At 47.4% G+C, this 21551-nt stretch overlaps 1 long non-coding RNA gene across 3 annotated transcripts in view; it reads right to left on the bottom strand.

The window, feature by feature from the left end:
* Positions 1 to 617: 617 nt before the first annotated feature.
* Positions 618 to 21551, bottom strand: part of LOC148108571 (uncharacterized) — a 182850-nt gene continuing 161916 nt past the window's right edge. For 2 of the 3 annotated variants that reach the window (XR_015727357.1, XR_015727358.1), the window contains one exon: positions 618 to 4383. This is a non-coding gene — a long non-coding RNA (uncharacterized LOC148108571). The remainder of the gene's footprint in view (positions 4384 to 21551) is intronic. The other variant, XR_015727359.1, reaches the window with a different exon arrangement.

The following is a 21551-nucleotide window of genomic DNA, read 5'->3' as shown; positions in this document are numbered from 1 at the left end:
CTATTGGGAAGCCTTTACGTGTTGTGTAGGTCGATGGAGGCAAAACGTTTGTAGGATCCTGTTACAGGGGTGGCCCTCAATGAAGCACTCTGTTTTGCCCTTTCCCTTGAATCTGGGGTGGTCCTGTGACATGCTTTAACCCACAGCAGAAGTGATTCAGCACCAATTGTGGGCCTAAGCCTGAAGATCTATCGGCTGAGCCCTGAGCCCCCAGGCTAGGGGTCTGGCAACACTGCTGGGGAGACCTATGGAAAAGCCACGTGGAAGGAGGAGTCCTGAGATTATACGGAAAGAGAGGAGGTCCAGCCATCCCAGCCTCCCAGCTGTACCAAACCCCCACTGACCAGCAACTACAGCCACCTGTGTGACCTTCAGTAAGACCAATAGAAAAACTGCCCAGCTGAGCCCAGCCCATTTTGAAGAATTACTGAATCAGTATCATGATCTAAATGCTGTAGTGCTTTGTCATGCAGCTTTAGTCAACTGCAAGGAAGCTGGAGCTTACAGACCTCAAGTCTTCAGAATTATGAAGTGGATTTATCAGGTGTCTTTATTAATGCCATTAAGTAATCAATTCAAAGATGAATTGATCTTTGTGATCAGATCTCCCTCTGTGCTAATTCCTGGTTGACCCAACAACCTTCCAGCCTATCCCCAGTACCCCCATTCCCTGCCCTACCAAGCAGTTCTGATTTAGCGGAAAGAAATCACTGGGAAAAGACTGGTGAGAGCTTTCTTCCTGGCTTGCAGATGGCTGATGTCTGTGTCCTCACAAGACCTTTCCTCAATGTGTGCTGGAGAGAGAGAGAGCTCATGCAAGCGAACTCTCTGGTCTCTTCTTATAAGGACACAATCCTATCAGATCAGTGCACCACCCTCGTGACCTCATTTAACCTAATCACCTCCTTCTCGGCCCTGTCTCTAAATGTAACTATCCTGGGCACTAGGGGTTCGACATATGGATCTTGGAGACAGACATTCAATCCATAACAATGAGTAAAGACAGAGCAGTTAGGAAGCCGAGAGAAAGGGAGTTAAAGAAGTTCCTGCTTGGTGGCCATTATTTTCTGTGACCCAGGACGCAAGATTGTCTGTTGACAATGAGGGGTATCAGGAGATGACGGAGGCCAGAGGGAAGGAACAGAGTGTTGGAGCGGAGCAGTGGGCAACAGGGAAGGGGGAGGAAGGGAAGGCTGAGAGTCCTGTTGCAGGTGAAAGTATAGGTTTGGAATGAAGCTAATCCAGAGCACGGCTAAGCACTTTACTTTGGGAGCAATCAGTTCAGATGCAGGAGCAAGGGAAAGAGAGCAGTAAATGTATCCCAGATAGAAGAGCTGGGTGTGTGTGTCTGGGGTGGCGCTGAGGGTCGGGGGTGGAAGAAGAGGGTTAAATGCAGTTGAAATACAGTCCATGGGATTCAGGCTAGGTTAGAAAAGGAGCAAAAATGAGCTGGGATTTCTTAAGAGCAAAAATTTGGATGGGATCAGAAAAATTGGGATAAAAGAAGCAACTTAGGAATACCTGAAAAATAGCCTCTTATTTCATAAGAACTCAGGAAGGTTAATGGTTCCGTTTGTGTCTTCACCTGACAAAGCTGGGTCTGGAAGCTGCTTGATCCCCCATCCCTACTCCGTGACTTTCTCTCCTCAGATGGACTGCCGAGCCCGCACACGCATGCGCTGGATCATTTTTGTTGCAAAGTCAAAGAGCTAATGGGAGATTTGTATGAAATTGTATTTATAAAGAGAGTCTCCTTAAAAAGAACAATTCTTGAGAATTTCACCAAGTCAAAGAGATACATTTCTTCAGCAGAGAGAGAGGATTAGTTGAGGTGCTTGTGATATAATAATTACGCGTCAGTAGCGGGAGAGCTCTCCCTGGATTGCCCCCAGTCGTGCCCGGAGCCCTGGCACCGTTTAGCTCTCCCACTCTAGACAGGTGACCTTGGGTAAGTCAATTAACTTTCCTAAGTCTGTTTCCTCATTCTGAAAACAATTTCCCTCCCAGGGCTGTCACGTGGGCAGAACGAGATAATGAATATGAACTAGTGCAAGGATGAGTCATCATTATTTTGTTCAAGTGGCCAATCCTCATCGGTTTCTTTGAGGCTGATCTTTCTCTGAGCAGACTTACCTAAAAGAATGACGGGGGATGGGTTTTCTGCTTTAAACGAAGTGGCTTCATTTTCCATCCAGATCCACTGAGGACCATCAAAAGTAGAGTCCGTGAAGGAACCAAAGCGTGGTACCCCTGTCCGAAGCAGCTCCTGGGTCGAAAGCAGGGTTTCTCGAGCTTTAACATGCCTCAGAATCACCTGGAAGGCTTACTAAAACATCAATCGCAGCACTCCACCCCCAGAATTTCTGGGTCAGTAGTTCCGGGGTGGGTCCCAAGTATGGCCACATCTAACAAGTTTCCAGGTACTTCTGCTGCTGCTCTTCAGGAGAGAGACCACACTCTGAGAATCACAGACCTAAACTAACTACTGATGTGAAACAGTGCATTGCGTCCCAGGCTGCTCCTTTCCACAGCAGAGCCAGAGGGAGACGTGTTTCATTTCACAAATTAGTAAGAACACTGGCTCCTTCTCTCCCAATCAGTGCTCAGAAGTGAAAGGCACTGGCTCGTAGTGATTAAACTCTAGAGCTGGCTTGGCCGGTCGGCCTCGGAAGAGGGTTTTACCACACACCTAAATGAATGGGTTTGATCAATAATTAAGTGAGCTGTTTCTGGAATGATTGTGTTGGAGCCCCGGTCATGCTGCACAATGTAGGAGGCGGCTAGGGGTGGTTTTGCTTGTTCATGCTGGGTTCAAAGGGGCTTTGGGAGTCACAAACTGAGCTGCACAGAATAAACACGGTTTTTAAAGCAGCACTACTGACAGGTAATGGTGAAGGAAGTATGAAGTGCTGCTAAGTGTTGGCTTCTAAACCTCTTTCTCATGCTTGAGAATTACCACACTTGTGAAGTTGTGTTCAATTCCCACAGAACTAAAAACACCAGCGCTTGTGTCCCTGGCCTTCCCTGCATTTAGGGGACCCGATGGGGACTCTGTTCATCAGTGCACTAACTTCAGACTCCCCCAGAAGTTAAGGATCCAAGAAGCAGGGATCATCAAGAATCCACCTGCCAATGGGTGGGGCAACTCCACTGAGTTTCTAGAAGCATCCGGGCAGCAGTCCCAGAGATATCACAAGGCATGTTGGGGGTTTCAGGTGTGCAAGCCATGGCCCCGAATGCCCAAGGAAGGTTACACCTGTGCCTTCACCAGGCCGGCGCTGGGCCCGTTTAGGTGGTGGTATTCCTGCCTACGGAGTGCCCGAGCCTCATGCTGGAGCTTTCTTGGGTTTCTTGTTTTGCTGTTGTTTTATTAACTTTTGCTTGCAGGTAAGAGCCCTGTTTGATTCAGAATAAGTTCAAAATAAATTCTGAAATAAAAAACCTACCTTTGAATTCTGCTCTTCCACTTTGGGGCCATTTTGTGCAAATCTCTTAGCTTGTCTGAGCCATAACTCCTTATACACTAATAGGGAAGAAGAGGACTTTTTGCCTATAGGTAGTTGGGGGCGAAATGAGATAAATATGTGAAAATGCTTTGAAAACCAACCTGCACTATAAAAATGTGAGTCAGTATTTTTATAAATATGGACTAACACACATAACCTCTCTGAGACTTTATTTTAGCCCTTCCTCAAAATCAGTGGTTCTTTGCTTCTCTGTGTCAACTGTACCTCAAAGTGTCTCTACTGAAAGCATTTTCACAGTGAATTTTAGCAAGCTGCTTACTGTCATCCCACTCGACTATGAGCTCCCCAAGGGTAGAATCTTATTGATCTTTTATTTTCCCTCTACTGTCTATTGTTATATAGTAGGTTTAGAGTAATTGTCAACAGGATGAAAAAAAATTAAAAAAAAAATTTGCTGGGACTCCGTGTGTGTACCAGGAAGTTTCCAGCTCAGGTGCAGCTCTCACTTTCTTCCTTTGCAACACTTTTTCAATCTGTAGCCAAGTGCCCCAATGGACAAGGGAGCGATCAGATGGAATATGCTCCTGGCGAGGCGACCAGTTGTCCTACAGGTGCAAGTGACGGACACAGCAGAGGAAACGTGTCTTAATTGGTAGCGTGAAAAACATTTCCCAGGTGCTAGGCCGGGTTGTAAGTACCATCTGTCCTGCCACAGAGGATTAAAGGGAAGAATACCTTTCTCTGGATTCCGGGGACAGTGTAGGCATCAAGATGAGCTGTTGATATTAACTTGTCTGTACTCCACCTGGATAATTGCAGGCGAGGGAATCTGTCTAGGGTTTCCATTTTGAAATCGAATGATGCGGTGGCAGGTCTCTTGTTCCCAGGTGTTTGGTTGCATTTGTTAAAGGGTTTTCTGGGGAGAACGAGAATTAAACATTTTTCAGTCTATCCTGCAAGGTTTTATGTCAATATATTCCACGCTATTTGATGTTTGATCTCCCAGTGGCAGAAGAAATGAAATGTACTCTTCATTCTTGCCCTGTCTTTCCTTAAATAGCCTTTTTTATTCACCCTACTATTGCTGAACTCCCATGAAAGGGCCAAGTGCTGTACTGAGTTCTGTGGTCACTAAGGAAGATATGACATCATTTCTAAAGTCAGGAAATTCACTGTCTTGGATGTTAAGAAACAAAACAGATGAACATAGGGGAAGGGAAGGAAAAATAAAATAAGATGAAAACAGAGAGGGAGGCAAATCATAAGAGTCTTTTAACTATAAGAAACAAACTGAGGGTTGCTGGAGGGGAGAGGGTGGGAATATGGGGTAACTGGGTGATGGGCATTAAGGAGGGCACTTGAAGTAATGAGCACTGGGTGTTGTATGCAACTGATGAATCACTAAATTCTACCCCTGAAACTAATCATACAGTATATGTTAGTTAAATTGAATTTAAATAAAATTTTTTTGAAGAAGGGTCCCTATAAGATTGGCTATAAGGGCACTGAGAAAGAAGGGGTTGCTCTCTACTGAGACTGTGTCCTGTAGCTGGCCATAGAAACATGGAGCTGCTGGACGCCTTCTGTGTTAGGTAGGATGGGCCAGGCTACGCCGTGGTAACAACTTCCAAATCTTAGGAGCCAATAGCAAAGGTTTATGTCTTGTGCATACTACTGGTCCACTGTGGGTCAGCTGAGAGCTCTGTTTGAATCCCCTTACGTGGGACTCAGTAGCCTCTAATTCAAATTTTGTTGGTCACTAGAGCAGAGGAAAAAAAGATCACTACTGGGTGTCTTGTGCTGCCAATTAAATGTTCTAGCCCAGAAGTGACACATATCCCTTCTGCTTATAACTCATTGGCCAGAACTCTTTATATGATCCCGCCCCATCACAAGGGGTTCAGGAAATGTAAATCATCCCTGTTCCCAGAAGGGGGGATAATCAGAAATACTTAGAGGACAGAAGAGCTGATATACGGGAATCTGTGTGTGTATATATATAAATGTACATGTATATATAGACGTGTATGTATATTTGTATATATGCATCTGCATCTCAACATATATATCTCTTTATATAAATAAATATATGTGTGTATATATATATATATGGGGGAAGAATAAGAGAGAGAGAGAGAGAGAGGTGTATAAGCTAAAAGATCCCTTTCAGCTACTTTGGCTAATAAATCCTCTCTTGTCTAAGCTAGTTTGCTTTTGATTTCTCGCATAAACAACTCAACAAGTCCCGACAAACACAGGAATCACATAAGGTGCTCGGATAAATCCACATTTGAGCCTCGGTTTCTCACCTCATGGAGGGCTGGGTGCTCCAGACGCGAAGGGCACGGCAGCACCACGAGAGAACGAGGCGCGCCCGCGGACTGCGGAGACGTTTGATATGATGGCATTTTCACTGCCCGGTCTGGATGATTCTCAACATGCACGAGTTTGACAACCTCTGCTTTAGAGAATACCCAACTATTCACCTCTCAAGAATCTCCCGACTCTGTTACTTCATTAGAGCAGTATTCTAAAAACTTCATGTCCCTTATCTATCACAGACCCTGTGAAAATGTGCCTTTTAAACAAATTTAACCACGTATCCTTGGGTTTTAGCGACCATCAGCCTCTTGAAAGAAGGGCTAAAAAATTTATCTCATTGTTTTCCCTAAATTAAGGGAATTCCTTTCCTGAGACAAAGGCTGGCACCTGGGGTTGAGCTTTTCCCTGATACCCACAAACAGTCAGTGAATAATGAGTATGCACACACAAACATCACTGCGAAGTTGTTTTGGTTTGTTTTTGTGTGGGGGGGGGCCATCATATACGTTCATAATCAGGATGTTAATGCCCCTTTGCCTAATCCGTGTGTGAACCTCCTGCCTTACACCACATAAAGTAAATAAACCTCAATGAACAGTAGCCTCATCTTTAGTTATAGGAATAAAAATAATAACATCCATTTATTACTAACTTCTCTGTGTCCAGCTCTATGCTGGGTGTCCATATGCTTGATCTGATTCTGTTTTCAGAGCACTTCTGTGATAAGTATGGTCACCCCCATTTTAGAGATGAAGAAACTGAGGCCCCAGAGAGTTTGGATCATTTGCCTGCAGCTCGTGGAAGTCAGGATAGGAATCCAGGCGTTTCCTTTCCAACACACTCACTTCTCTGCCTTTCCAATTCCCCAATTCCCTAGCTCCAAAATCCACTCTCAGTGCACACATAGGGGGTGTGAGTTTCTGGTCTTGCAGCTTCTGTGGTGGGAGTTGAGCTTCTGGCAAAGAAGCTGGGGAAAAGGGGATGGCTGTTAGGAGGGTGGCCAGCAGCGGCTGCCCCTCCATGTCACCTGGGACAAGGCTGAAGATACTTGGAAGTGTTCACTCCAGAGACTAATGAAGAAGGTGTGGCTGTCGTCTTCAAACATCTTCAGTCTCTCCTACAAGCGCTTTAGAAGGTAAGCCTAGGACAATGGTGGCGATTCCAACGAGCATCTTCTAACACCCACGGTAAAGAGAATGGGATTGAACAGAGGGGAGGTAATTCAAGGTGTTCGGACCAATGGAAAGGGAGCAGGCCGTGGGGAAGGGGGAGCATTCTGCGGTCAGACACACCTGGATTTATCCAGGTCCGGTACATCTCGGCTCTGCGGGCACAGGACAGATCATTTAAATTTTGAGTCTCTCTTCATCAAAAACTAAGCCCAGGGGCACCTGGGTGGTTCAGTCAGTTAAGTGTCCGACTCTTGGTTTCGGGTCAGGCCATGATCTCAGGATTGTGAGATGGAGCCCCGCGTTAGGCTCTGCACTCAGTGAGGAGTCTGCCTGAGATTCTCTCTCTCCTTCTCCCTTTGCACCCCCCTACCCGCTCGTGCTTTCAGTCTTTCTCTCTCAAATAAATAAGTAAATCTTTAACAAAAATTAAGCCCAATAATACCTATTCTACAGGATCAGAGGTAATACATGTCAGAACCGCCACAGAGCAATGTAAAGGATGATACTACAAACACTGCCTTAGAGCAGACCTGCCTCTCTGTCAGCACAGCGGGTTTACATTCAAGAACCACATGGGAAGAGTGCAATACTGAAATGTTTTACCTCTGGAGATCCCGCAGCGTAAAAGATCTTTATTAACCACAACTTCCCCAAATGTGAACAATTTTCTTGGTGATTCAGGACACTTTTGAGAGCTGATGGGTGGGGGGGGGGAGTCTTTTTACAGAAACTTTTTTCTTTGTGTGTGTTGTGGGAGGGGTGGGGAGCTTCCCCTATTATGTAAACCTTATCTCCAATAAGGGATCAAGTTACTCTTGGACATAACCGCAGTGAGCCTGTTATCTACCCTCGATCTCTATAAAATTCTCACCACTGAGTTTACAGTTGATTGATTGTTCATTCCACATACTATAATTGCTTCATTAGAGGCTTCAGATGGTTCATTGTGTTGGCAACTTCCTATAAAACTGTCTGCACAATCAGGGCCAGACACATGTCACTTGAGTCATCAGGAACTGAAGCGTTTGTTTGTTTGTTTGTTTGTGTGCATGTGTGTTTATTTAGAAAAGGCAGCCTATTACACGGGATTTAATCCTAAGGCCAGGTGGGATCCCACCAGATGGGGAGCAGCCCGTGGGCACACAGAGTTCCTCCCTGTGTGATCTCAGTCACAGCGGGGAGGCAGCCACCGTTCACTTAGCGATGACTCCCTGATTCCTAGCTCCAGCCCCTGCCTCTCTCCCGAACTTCACACTGAGACAGACACATACCTCCAGACACCGGCCCCCCGTCACTTGGATTACCCCACAGGTGTCATCTACTCAACATCTGCACTACTGATTGCATCCTACCCCACCCCCAGACACCTGTATCCTCTCCTGCTCCCCATCCCAGGGAGCCGAGCCATTGTCCACGCGGGAGCACAAGCAGATGTCGGCACATGGTCTACACGGCCACCTTTCCCTTGCGTTCCATGCCCAAGCGCCAAGCCCTGTGGACTACTTTGACTCCATTTTCTCAGTGGGTCCTCCCGCATTTCCACGGTCACGTTCCTGGCCAAAGCTACCACTCTTTCTTCCATGGAATACAGCGACAGCCTCTTCCCCTCCAGTTCCCCAGGGGCTGGAGGAAGGCAGAACCACCATGTAAAGCCCTTCCCAAACTTTCCAACATCCTTAGCAAAAAGTCTGAAGGGACCATGTTACATTAGATAATACTTTTTCTCAGCACCGTGCATTCCTTCCTCTCCTTCCTTTAAAAATTCCTTATTTCTCATAACCCTCTCTACCCTGATGTTGGGGCCACGTCTTTCTCATTCACTGCAGATTAACCTCTGGGTTAGCAGGCTTCCAGCCATGGAGAAGGAACCAACGACCTACCCACTGACCTCTGGTCCTGAAGACCAAGCTGGTGGTATTCCCATGAGCCGACTCTATGCCCCCTGTGCCAAGGTGACTTCAGGGAGGCAGAGAGGGACACTTTGCAAATCAAGTGGGCAAAACATAACAAATCAGCCTACTTTGAGAGTGGGATACAAGGCCCCTCACAAATGTGCCTCTCTGGCCTCAGCTCCACCAAATCCTACCGTCTTCTCCCGCCTCTGTCACTGTGCAGTGTATGCTCTGTTCCACAAGCATGCCCCCGAGCTTCTAGCACCCCTGCTTTCACATATGTTGTTCCTCTGCGAAGAAGGCCTTTTCCCTCCTTCCCCGCCTGTGGAAATTCTATCCACACTCAAGACGTCGGCTCTGTTCTCCTCCTGTGTCCTAGTCATCTTGGGCTGCCAGAAAATAATACCATAGATTGGGAAGCCCAAACTCAAAGTGCAGGCATGGTGGGGTTCCAGTGAGGACTCTTCCTGGCTTGCCTTGTCACTGCCTCCTCACATGGTGGGAGGCGAGAGGGAGCTAGCAAGCTCTCTGGTGTCTCTTGTTATTAGGGCACGAATCCCATCACAAGGCCCCACCCTCACGCCTCATTTAGCTCTGCCTCCAAAGTCCCCACCTACAAATACCATCACACTGGGGATTAGGGCTTCAGCATATGACTTTGGGGCGACACACAACATCCTTCTATCCTACCCTCATGTTCTATGTACAATCATTCGGATGCCTATGGAAATCAAGGCCTTGCGATGGGCTTCATGTTATTTATTTCATTTAATTCCCACTACTATCCTAAAACGTGATGCTTTTGTCTCCACCTTAAAAGTGAGGACAAAGTTTCCAAGTGGATAGACCACTTTCCCAAAGTCACACGACCACCATGAGGTGGCCACAGACCTGGAATCAGGAGCTCCTGACCCCACAGCCAGGGTTCATCTACTCCCGCCTACTGCCTAGACCAGGAGTCCATGACTGTTTTCAGGAGAGGACCAGGTAGACGATATTTCAGGCTTTATGGTCCATACATTCCCTGTCACGACTCCTCAGCTCTGCCATTGTATGCAAAAGCAGCCATAGACAATAAATGAATGAGCATGGCTGTGTGCCAATGAAACTTTATTTATGGATGTGAGACTTTGAGTTTCATGTAGCTTTCATGTGTCATGAAATAGTCTCCTTTTGATATTCCCCCCAACCATTTAGAAACATAAAAACCATTCTGAGTTCACGGGCTGTGCAAAAACACACCGCTTGCGGATCCCTGTGCTAAACAACAACAGTGAACATTAATAGTAATTATTTTTTGCACCACATCTCTCCTCTCCAACATCTCTTCATCCCCTTAAACAGAGCCCCATAATACTCCTGCCATGTCTCCAACGGCCCTCTTAACATCTCCCACTGCAGGGTCTTTTCACTCATCACTCCCTCCGCCTGGAATGTGCGCCTTGTGTGTGCTTCAGGGCTCCTTCCCCATGTTCCCCCATCCAGACTGGCCTTCTCCACGAGGCCGGCTGGCTGCTCTGTCTAAAACTGCCGCAGCCCCCTCTGTCACTCCTTGTCTCCTGAATCCTGCTTCATCTTTCTCCTTAGCCCTTACTGCCATCTAAGCAAGCATATATTTTCCCCATTTGTCTTGTTTATTGTCTCACCCCCGTTAAAATGTGAGCTGCCTGCAGGCAGGGACCTCTGCTTTGCTCACTGCTGTAATCCCAGAAGCTAGAAGGGTATGCGGCACATAGCAAGAGCCAACAAACATCTCATGAATCCATTCATGCATCTAAGCCACTCACAAATATCCCACATGGAGTAGATTCTCAAAAAGCTTGGATGAATAGATTGATGAGGTATGTATCAAGTTTCTCCAGAGATCTGACATTTTGGGTTTGTAGAGAATCTCTCTCATTTTCCATGGAGTCTGTACAGGGCAGAAACAGGCCCTGGCCTTATTTCTCTGGCCTCCCCCTTAAACAATGATCTGTGCTGAGATTTCTTTGAGGTGTGAACTCCTGACCCTGATGCTTCTGGAACATGGAGCTGGAGGCTCTCAGGGAAAAGACAGGACGTGACTGGGGCCTGGGCATCAGCCTCAGACGGGAGCAGCAGATGGAGCTGGGGACAGCTTGGTGAGGGAGGCACAGAATTCTGGCAGAAAAGGGAAAAGGTGTGTGCCAGGGCTCCTGGGCGGGCTGGCAGAGGAGGACGGGCTTCTTGTTAAGTTAATTGAGGTAATTTTTGCTGCCACCTTTTGGATAGTAACAAAATTCTCCTTCTACCAGCAGCTGATCATACCTCCACCTCCTGCCACATTCCATTGTGAAGAGACAGTGCTCTAAATTTAGCTACATTTATTTAGCTATTCCTTAAAACTTTGTCACTTAAAAAATAATTATAGGATTTCTCTGACAGACTGTAATACATGGAGTGCACCAAATTACAGGTATAATTTGGAGATCCAGCTGGGATTACCAAATAAAATTGACAGCAGCAGACTAATTCCAGAATAATCCATGGGGCAGCTGGAGAGACTTTGTTCCTTAGGCCCCTTTCCTTCATCTGCATATTGAGCCAAAAGGTCAAAGAAACTGGAAGAAACTAAAAGAAGGGCTCTTAGGCCAAGGAATGGAGCTCAGGGATGGCCAGGCTTTCTTCTGTTTATCAGAGCCGAGAAGATCACTCAGTCCCTGGAAATTTAGATGTGCTCACCCTGAGTGCACAGAAAGTTAGGATGAGTGTGACTCTCTGTCTTTCTAGCCAGACAAGGGCCTGAAAAAGATGACCTCTAGGAGAGGAGGGGGTTTTTTGTTGTTGTTTTCCTTCTTAAAAACAAACAAACTCTTCTGAGTTTGTTAACTGCAGAAACCAAAGTTAGTCTCCCAGGGGGAAAAGAGAAAATGATGCTTAGGAGGAAAAGAATGGGTCCCTCTGGGAAGTGACGACCCCACTCAGCAGAACCCTGCTGGACATGAAAGTCACAAGGAGATGAATAATTCTGTTTCTGATTCATCCCACAAACAGCGCTGAGCTCCCGCCAAGCTCCCACTTTGGTACAGAGTCCCCCTGCTCCCACCCCCCCAGCAAATCAGAAGAATAAGGGAGATCCATTCAATCTGAAACCTTCTGTAGACTTCACAGAAGAAGGGCTCAGGAGGGGCAGAGAGGGCCCAGGGAGTAATGCGTAGGAGAGCGGTTGGCTCTAGAGACAGGGACTGGTGAGGACGGTACCACCCTGCTGGTGATCAGTGAGATCTGTGGCTTTCCCCACGTCTAAGTCAGACTCCTTTCTTCACAGAAGGTTCATCACGGCTTGCTTTGGGGTAGGAGGAAAGGGCTCTATGGCCAGGTATATTTCCTGGGGTTCTGGGTAGACGCTAGGGTCCAGGACTCTAACTAGCCCTTCTGAAGTTACCCCAGGTACACCTGGTGGCCCAGAGTGCCCCCAGCATTAAGACTGCCAGCTACACCAGTTGGAAGGAATCTTCTGGGTTTTCTAATCCAAGCTCTGTGTTTGGCAGGGTGGCTGACTCAAGCCCAGAGCAGTTAAGAGACTTGTCAGGCCACAGAGTGATGAGGTGGCCACATTGTGAAAAGAAGGCAGCTCTCCGTGTCTACATTTTTTCTTTTAAGTTTTATTTAAGTTACCTCTAAGCCCAGTGTGGAGCTCGAACTCACACCCCCGAGATCTGGAGTTGCACACTCTTCCAGCTGAGCCAGCCGGGCACAGGGCTACCTTTTTACAGCAACTCCTGGGCTTGCAGAAAGAGCACCGACATTGGAGCCAGCTGTCTGTCCTTAGGTGTGAATCCAGACCCTGCCACACAGGCTCAGGTAGGTCTTCCAGAGCTGCCGCTTCCTCATCTGTAGAGTGGGGGATGTCCTCCCTGCCGAGCCTCCTGCACAGTCCAGTTGTAAGGATCAAACGATCCAGCTCTATAAACTGTAAAGTGCTGAGCCAACACTGCTCGCTGTCATATTTTCTCCTCCTTGGCTCAGATCCCAAAGGGACCCAACCTGCTGACTTCAGCCAGAAAGAAAACAGCACGATGTAGCAGAGGTGTGCTGGCTGGGTGATGATGTCGCCAGAGCAGCAGAGGGCAGGAAGCAGGTCCCTGTACCATTCTGCTGTCCACCCCTCCCTCTGCCCCTCCTTGTCTCTCCCAGACAGGGCAGGAGTGAGAGAGTCACGAAGCTGTCCACTTTCTGGAGTAGCTCTGAGACTGTGCAACTGGGCATTTGACCAGTTCTTTCCTGCTGGTGTGAACATCTCAACTGTCAGCCTTTTCCTCCTGACTTTCCGAGGGTTGAGGACATGCAGAGGACCCTGTCCCCAGCTATCTGACCCCTACGAAACCTGAGGCTGTTGGTTGATGACCGGCCCACAGATTTCCCCAGCTCCGGCCACAGCTTCCACAGTCTCTGACCAGAACCACCAGCCCTGCTTGGGGGAAGGGGGGCAAATTGCAGAAATCCCAGGACTCTATGTGGTCACAAACCCTGCTAGTATCTGAGGAAGTAGAAGAGCCTTGGGCTGCCCCTGCAGACAGCCTTCTAACCAGCGACCACCTCCGAGCCCGAAGCCAGCACTAACTAGACACAAAATTAATACTCTCTGAGCACAACTACATGTGAGGGATTTCCCCTTGCATGACCACACGGGGCCCCCAATACCTGCTGAGTAAGACACTATTCCTCCTATTTCATAAATGAGGAAATGAGAGTCCAGAAAGGTGGTGAAATTTGCCCAAAGTCATGCGGCTAACAGCAACATAATGGCCACCATGAGTGCTTTTAATAAGCCAAACATTTTATGCACATTTCTTCACCAGGACCTCATGATAACCCTGCCGTGGTCGTTGCTCTCCCTGTCTCCCAGAGGAGAGGGCTGGCATGGATGCCGCCAAGGCCCTGCCCCACCACACAGATAGCAAGCGAGTGGTAGATTTAGAGTGAAACCCAGACCTCACCGGCAGCCTCCTGCTCTCACGTGGGAGGCTGCTGGATGGAGACCCATGGCTCCTGACGCCAAGCCCAGTATTCATGCTACACTGCCAGCCATTCAGAATTCTCCCTAGAATCACCAAGGGAGCTTTTTACAAACTGGATTCTCAGGCTCCACCTCCAAGATTCTGGTTCCGCAGATGTGGGAAGCCCCTGTGAGGCTGAGTCTGTAAACATGCCCTGGGCATGCTGGTCCCATTGCTGCCTATGTAACTGTCAAGGTCTCTAATTGCAAGATCTTGTCGGTCTCCATCTTCCATCCTCAACTTCTGTCTTCAACAACTGGCGCTGTCCTCGCCTGTGTCACTGACAGCCTCCCCTCGTTGTGAATCCGGGGGCCTCACCTCTACCAGCCTCTCAGAGACTGACAGCACCAGTGACCACGCCTCCCCCGTGAAACTTTCTCTATAACATCCCTTCTCTCATGGTTCTCCTCCCCCCACTCTGGCCTCCCCTTCCTGGCCCCTCTTTGACTTCTCTGCCTCCTCTATCCCTTTAATCTTGCTGTTCCCCAGAACTCTGTGCTCAACCCCCTTCTTTTGTCATTTTCCTTGCCCTTGGTGACCTCGTCCACCCCACGGCCGCAGGGGCTCCCTTTGTGGTGACGATGCACATCACCTGCTCAGAACTTTAGCAGAGCCCCAAGCCCATGGAGGTTCATGTGCGTCTTGATTGCCCACCTGGTTGTCCCATGGGCCCCTGGTAGGTCTGTCATGGAATACACCATCTTCACCTGCTCCTCCTGGCACCTCTTCTCTGTGAAGGATCAGTCATAGATCACTGAAGGCAGAAAACTGGTGGTATTTGGGGTGAGGGTACATCCCTAACTCCTCCTGTGTCCTGCTATTACCAAGGTCTAGAGATTCTAGCTTCTAAATATCTCAGAAGCACCCCAGCGCCCCATCCACATGGCCACCATCCCATTCTTCCTGTCTTCAGTGCCTGGTGCATGACTCTGGTGTCATCCTAACCAGGCTCTCAGCCACCCAACCCACTCTCCACCCAGAAGCCAATCAATCAGGCTGTCCCACTTCCCTACTGAAAACCATTAAATGTTTCCCATTACCTTCGGTGTAAAATCTGAGCCTTTGATTTCCTCCCCAGAGCACTTCCTGAGGGGCTTTCCTTTCCAGCCACATCTACAACTCCCCACCAAACAGCCCTATCTATGCTCAGGCACTTAGGCCTGTGTACAGTTCTGGGAAAGCTTTGGGGTGTTTTGATTTCTTTGCACATGTTATTCCTTCTGGAATAACATGTGCAGGAAGACTAGCTCCTTCTCCATGCTCATCCTGCCAGTCTCCCTAAGGAGTCACCTCCTCCAAAGCCCTCTCTGAGCACTGGCTTTCAGCAGGCGGTGCCCTCGCCTGCCATAGCACCCAGGCTTAGCTCTTGGTCCGGCGCTTAGCACCAATCCTGAGCTATCACAGCCTGGCCTGCCCTTCCCACCAGACAAGCCCCATCCCGTCTCCTGCACCTTCCACTCTCCAGGGCCCAGGATGGGACCAGGGGCTCTTACTGAATGCCTGCGGACTAGTAATGATAAAAATAAGAACCACACCATTCATAGAGGACGAGACTGCGATGCTATGCCCATGCATCCTATCACTGAACCTGCACAACAACCCTAGATGGTTCCTAATTTTTATTCCCATTTTACAGATGAAGAAACTGAGGTGTGGGAATGTTAAAGCATTTGCCCAGGGTCACATGTTAGCCAGTGACAGAGTGGAGACCAGAGCTCACAGCCCAAGTGAATGAATGAATCCATGACTGAGGAAACCATGATTTCAAGAGGCAGAGTGATAGAGCTCTGCTCAGATTTTAGTTAGCACCACATTCGAGGAGTAAGTTAGCCATGTAGTCTTGAGTACATCCCTGGGAAATGAACTCTGAATTCACCACGATTAAAACCAATCAGCCACCCCACAGCTCTGAGGGCCTGGAGTACCCATATTCCTGAGAAACCAGGTGAGAATGGTCTTCCTCATCCATCCCCTTGCCTGCCCCAGCCCTGCCCTCCGTCCTCCCACCTGTCCACTGAACAATTCCCAGCACCACGTGACTTCACTGAAAGCAGGACTGGCTGTGGGCTGAGCACCGCAGACCCCATCGCTCCCTTCAATGAATACCCCCAATTCCAGGCTATGCCGGGAACACACGAGGGCAGAAAAGTCTTGAAATCTGCGTGCGGGAGAGGTTGGGAAGGTTGAAGAGAGCAATTTATGTTTCACATCATTCCTTTGTATAATGTTGTATCCTTCTGACAAGTCCGCATAATACAGCTTAACTTCACCAATTGCCGCCTTAAGAGAAAACAGTGAAGACCTATCTTTAATGTCAAATGAACAATGGGCAACCTTCCAGAGGAGGAAAATGACTTGCTTTGAAGGAGCTGGAGAAGAAAAGTGCACAATGTTCCAGCTTAACGTGAGGGGGGAAGAAAGTCAGCAGCTGTGTGCTGGCACGTCAGCTCTCCGGCTGCAAGACGAGGGCGGCATCCACCAGCCTCAGTTGTCTGTCGAACCACAGGCTGAGCAGGAAGCCTCCTAGCACGGGTGGGTCTAGACAGAGGGTGTTTATTCCTGGGGAAAGTCAAGCTAGCCCCCCTCAGCCCAGGTGTGTCTGCGGGTATAGGCATAGATGTAGAACTTCCCCTTCATGGATGATGGATACTGGAAGCATATGGGGAGCCCCTGGGGACTTTAGCCCCTGGTCTTCCTTCTTCTGCCAGAGCATTCTGTTTGCACCTGATTCTCTTCACACGTGGCCACTCTCCATGAGGCACTGAGATGAGGGTAGATTCTGACCAACCTTGGCATAAGGGCTTGGCCGACTGAACAGTATTTAAGTGATTTAAACTCTCGAGGTTTCTGTCATGAGATAGCATCTCAGGCTGCCTTTCTAGATTCAGATTCCACACCTGCCACCTCACTTCTGATACTTCAGCCACAGCAAGCTTTTTATGATTTCCTGATGGTGCAGTGTCATACGATCTGCTGTATGCCACAGTGTCTTTGTACACGCTGCTGTTTTGGGTCTGAATGCCCCGGAAAGACTTACTCATCCTTCAAAGCTCAGATCAAGTATTTCCTCCTTTAGGAGTCATATCTGAGCTCCCCCGTGAGTTTGCCACCCCCCTTCTTTGGGCTCCAGGCTACCTCTATCAGAGCAGATATTACATTGTATGAAATTTATCAATGTACATGACCTCTCCCCTATCAGGTGACGACTGTTGCAGGAGCAGAGACTTTCAGTCATATATATCTATATATATATCTATATATAGTTATATATGACTGAATATATGTATATTCTCAATCCCCGCTGCAAATGAGAATTACCTGAGGAGTTCAAAACAAAACAAAACAGCCACAGCATCCACAGCGACTTGTTAGAAAGGCAAAATCTCGGGTCCAGTTCAGACCAATTGAATCAGAAAGTCTGGGGTGGGGCTCAGCCATTTGTGCTTTTATAAGCCCTCCACATGATTCAGATGTAAGCTAAGTTTCCTTTGTCTAGACACTCAGAGCTAAATAACATATTTCATCACCCCCAACACATACGATACACAGTGGTAAAGAAAGAAAAAGATAAGTACAATTAAAACTCCTTCTTGGATAAAAAGGGAAAGGGGAAGCAACGTAGTGTAATCACTAGTGTGCAGTACGTACACAATAGCATGAATGGGTGGGGATAATACAGGGAGGACAGGGGGATAACCAAGATGCCTTTGCCCTGTGATGGAGGATGTTCCTTGGCCAGACAGTCCAGCCTCCCCTGGTTCTATTGTCTGGCAGAAACTCCCTCGTCTATTGACCCTTAGCCACAGTTAAGAGGGACACTGGGCAGCTTTCCCTTCTCAGGGCTGCTGACTTTCTCTTAGTGAGTTCATGGTTCTGGGATGGCCCTTGGAGTTGACCACTTAGTTACAGATTATCATTTGTCAGGCTTTGTGTTTTTCAGGCATTACAACTTTCTAGAACCTTAAGAAGCTCTCAATTGATTTGCATCCAGTCAAACCCAAAGTCAGAATTATGAGTCCGTGAATCTAGACCCACTGTCTGAAGGTTTCTGTCCCTTAGCAGCAGGGATTCCTGCCCTGTCTATTGTTCTAATGATGCACTGAGGTGGGGGTGGGTGTGTGTGGGGGGGAGGGCATCACTATAATTCCTTTTGCTTCTCTCCGCATCCCAGAGGATGGCTTTTTACACTGTAAAGATATTAGGAAAGGGTGGAATATCGTGCTACCTTCAGGTTCCCATCTTTTCCCCCTCTGTGTTTTCACCTCCCATCACTTCACTTATGCCAAGGTTAGCATGGATGAAGAATTTAGCTTTTACCACTCACAGCACTCCTCTCAGCCATCCTGGACAACTGAAGCCCTCCTGGATGACTGATGGAGACAGTGTGGACTCCCCTCAGAAAGGCTGTTTCCATCTCACTCAGCTTGGTTTATACTTATGGGCTATTACTGAAGGCCATAAGAACTGGCCAATCTTCTCCAATATAATTGTATTTTCTAAATCCAGAACATAGTTTGAGTGTCAAGATAGTACATGGAACAGTTCAACCCAGCTGCCATAGAAGACATGACTGGGATTTTTGACTTTCCAGATAAGAACAGAGGCGTTCTTGGTGCTCTGCGCCCCACTGTGATTAGCCAGTCCCACATTTTAGGGTATCACCTATCAAACCCCACTTCCAGAAGCCAATGTCATTATTATTTAGGACTTATTTCATTACAAGTGGAAGAAACCCAACTTTAAATGGCTTAAGCAAAAACGGAAATATATTGGTGCACCTGAATGGGAAATTCAAGATGTCTGCTGCCTTCAGATGTGGTTATACCTAAGGCATGGAATTAAGCCTCTCTTGTTCCCTTGAAATCTCAGCTCTGTCTCCTTTGTATTGAGTTCACTCTCTACTGCTAGTCCCAGGCTGTTATTTAACCAACAAAAAAGAAAGCACCACTTTCCTACTAGTTCCAGGAGAAGTGCCATTGCTGACTCTCATGAGCCCAACGTTGTCATAGGCCCATCTTTAAACTAACTACTGGGGCTAGAGAGGATGTAATACAAATGACTGACCATGTGCCCAAACTTAGAGCCAAGAAGTGAAAACAGGCCTAACCTAAAACACACAGTCTGAGCATGGGAAAGATGTTTTCCCAAGAGAAAAGAGTGGTTCTGTTGGCAGAAGAAGAGATGGTGGGTGGGCAAACAACAGAAGTTCACTTAAAGGACCATGACTGCTTGTGCGGGCTCCTGTGTCTCCAGAGCTCAGTACGATGCCTGCCACATAGGGCATGCTCTTTCAGTATTTGTTTAATGAATGAAAGAATACATAAATGAATTAAGACACTATCTTTATATTCCATTTCCTCCTGGGGGAGCTCAATGGAAGATGAGTTCTTCAAGAGCTTCCAGGAGTTCTAGTGGATAGTCTAATTTTAATGACCCCTGGATTTGCCCATTGGAGAAACAATCCTCTTCTCCCCATAGGGATCCCTTTTCCCAACACGGTCTCAGAAGGAAAACCTGGCAATGTTCCACCAAACTTAAAAATACAACTGAAATTTCTCTGAAGCAGCAGAGTAGTACATTGATTCTTTTTAAAATTCATTTCTTCTGCAAACATTTACTGAGAACCTATTGTATGCCAGACACCATGCTAGGTACTAGAATATACGTGTAAAAAGTCATAACCTCTTGCTTTAAGAAGCTCAAGCCTAGTGGAGAGACCGAGGGATCAAAAAACTGGAGGTAGCCTATGGAGTAAAAGATTATAGGCTTTGGTGTCTGACCTGGATTTGAAATCTGGCTCCATCACTTAATTACCATATAACATCAGGAGAGTTATTAACCTCTTCAAGCCTCTTTTGTCCTTATCAGTAACATTAGCTACAGTAATATCGCCAACTTCACAGAGGTGTCATGTGAATTAAATAATAATACACGTGTACAACATGTAGCTAGAGCCTGGAACAAACGAGAGTGCTTCTAGTTGATGCAGTAGAAGTTCTGAGAAAGAGCAACTCATCCCGGAGATGTCAAAGGTCTGATGGCAGAGATAAGACTTGAGCTGGTTCTTAAGGATGAGCTGGAGATCACAAAGCAGAGGGCCTAAGGGGAGTGCATTCTGAGAGAGGGAATGGTTTATTCAAAGCTTTGAAAACCCGAAGAAAATTCGTCATTTACAGAGCAGCAAATATTTCCCGATGCCTTGTATATTGCTGGGATGGTGACGGTAGTGGAAAGATATGAAATACTGACATTCAGAAAAAGAATAAGGATCCTGGGACTTCTTTGTCCATTGGGAGTATAGGGCACCTGGGAATCCTTCCTAATTACTGAAAATCATTGGTGTCCCAGGTAAGTGGGTGTCAGAACAGCCATTATCTCCTGTATACACATTAAGATGGTGCCTTTCAGATGGATGGAGAAGTTGAGGGTCCATTTACAGTTCCTTCCGAATGACTTGCAGTAATACACAATATTTATTATTCAGAATCTGAGTGAAGCAGGGATGGTGAGTTGGCAGAAGTCAGAGGAGTAAGGGATGGCTTGACTCCTGGGGGAAAGGTTGGGGGGTTTAATGAGATAATATCCAGAAAGCACTTTGATCTCCCTGAGGCACCATGCTGCACCTCCTGTTCAGGGACTATGAGACCTGGCGAGATAGTATTTCTAAGTAGAAATGCCAGAGTACAGGAATGCGAGACAGAACAATGGCGGAGAAAGACTTGCTCCTTAAGTAGTTTCCCTCGTCAGCATCAAGGCTGGAACCAGCCATTACAGCAAGCACAAACAAACGCCAGTTTGCCAATTTGGGGACTTGGGTCCAGACACTCAGGATGGCATGTAATGGCATCTTTCACCAGGAAGGAGTCACTTCTTCCTGCCGCAAGCCAAATGCCAAGCTCATATCAAACAGACTGACAGGGCTCCTGAGACTCCTCTCAGCTTTGGTCCTGACCCTTTCTCTCTAGCCCAGCTCGCGTCCCTCGTCCCCACCTAATTCAGATTGCCAGTTGTGACAGAGGAAAAGAAGGCCAGCTTCCAGAATTCCAAATTTCTGACTAGCTGCTTACTGATGCCAGAGGTCCCTCATGGGTGCATACCATAGAAAGAACACATGCTTTGCCACCAGGATGGGTGGAGGAGGGTTGGGCTGGGCTGTGTGAGGTAATGTTCTTTTCTCTTACCCTGCTGCGTGCCTCCTTTTTCTAGATCATTCCCTCATCCCTGCCTGGCATTACAGAGACACAGGAGAAGCTCCAGGCCCATGAAACTCGGGACGCTCAACTGTGTATCCTCAGAGCCAGATTCTCACATAATGTTCCATATGGATCCTTTCAGATTCGTATCAGGGTAACTGGCTAGCTCTTCATCCAACCTATTCATGTGTCCTGGGGAGAAACTCAAAAGGGTGAAACAGTAAAATATTCACAGGGAAGGGAGAAGTTTAATTCTCTTTATCCCCTCACCCAAAGTTTGCCCCCTTTCACCACGACTCAATTTGAACAGGATCCATTTTAGAATTCCTTCTCCTTACTCATTTCTATCGGCTAGAATGAAACTAACTGCTGCAACAAAGGAACTCCAAAATTTCAGAGGCCTGACTTTGTAAAAAGCTTGTTTTTTATTCATGGTCAATGTGTGTGTTTTTCTGCCATGATGGGAGCACATCAAGGACAGGGAGAG

This window comes from Ursus americanus, chromosome 18 (genome assembly GCF_024610735.1).
Source record: "Ursus americanus isolate L20-20 chromosome 18, mUrsAme1.1.p, whole genome shotgun sequence".
Classification (NCBI taxonomy): domain Eukaryota; kingdom Metazoa; phylum Chordata; class Mammalia; order Carnivora; family Ursidae; genus Ursus; species Ursus americanus.
Note: the sequence above shows the minus strand (reverse complement) of the source record. Positions and strands in the feature narration are given on the sequence as shown.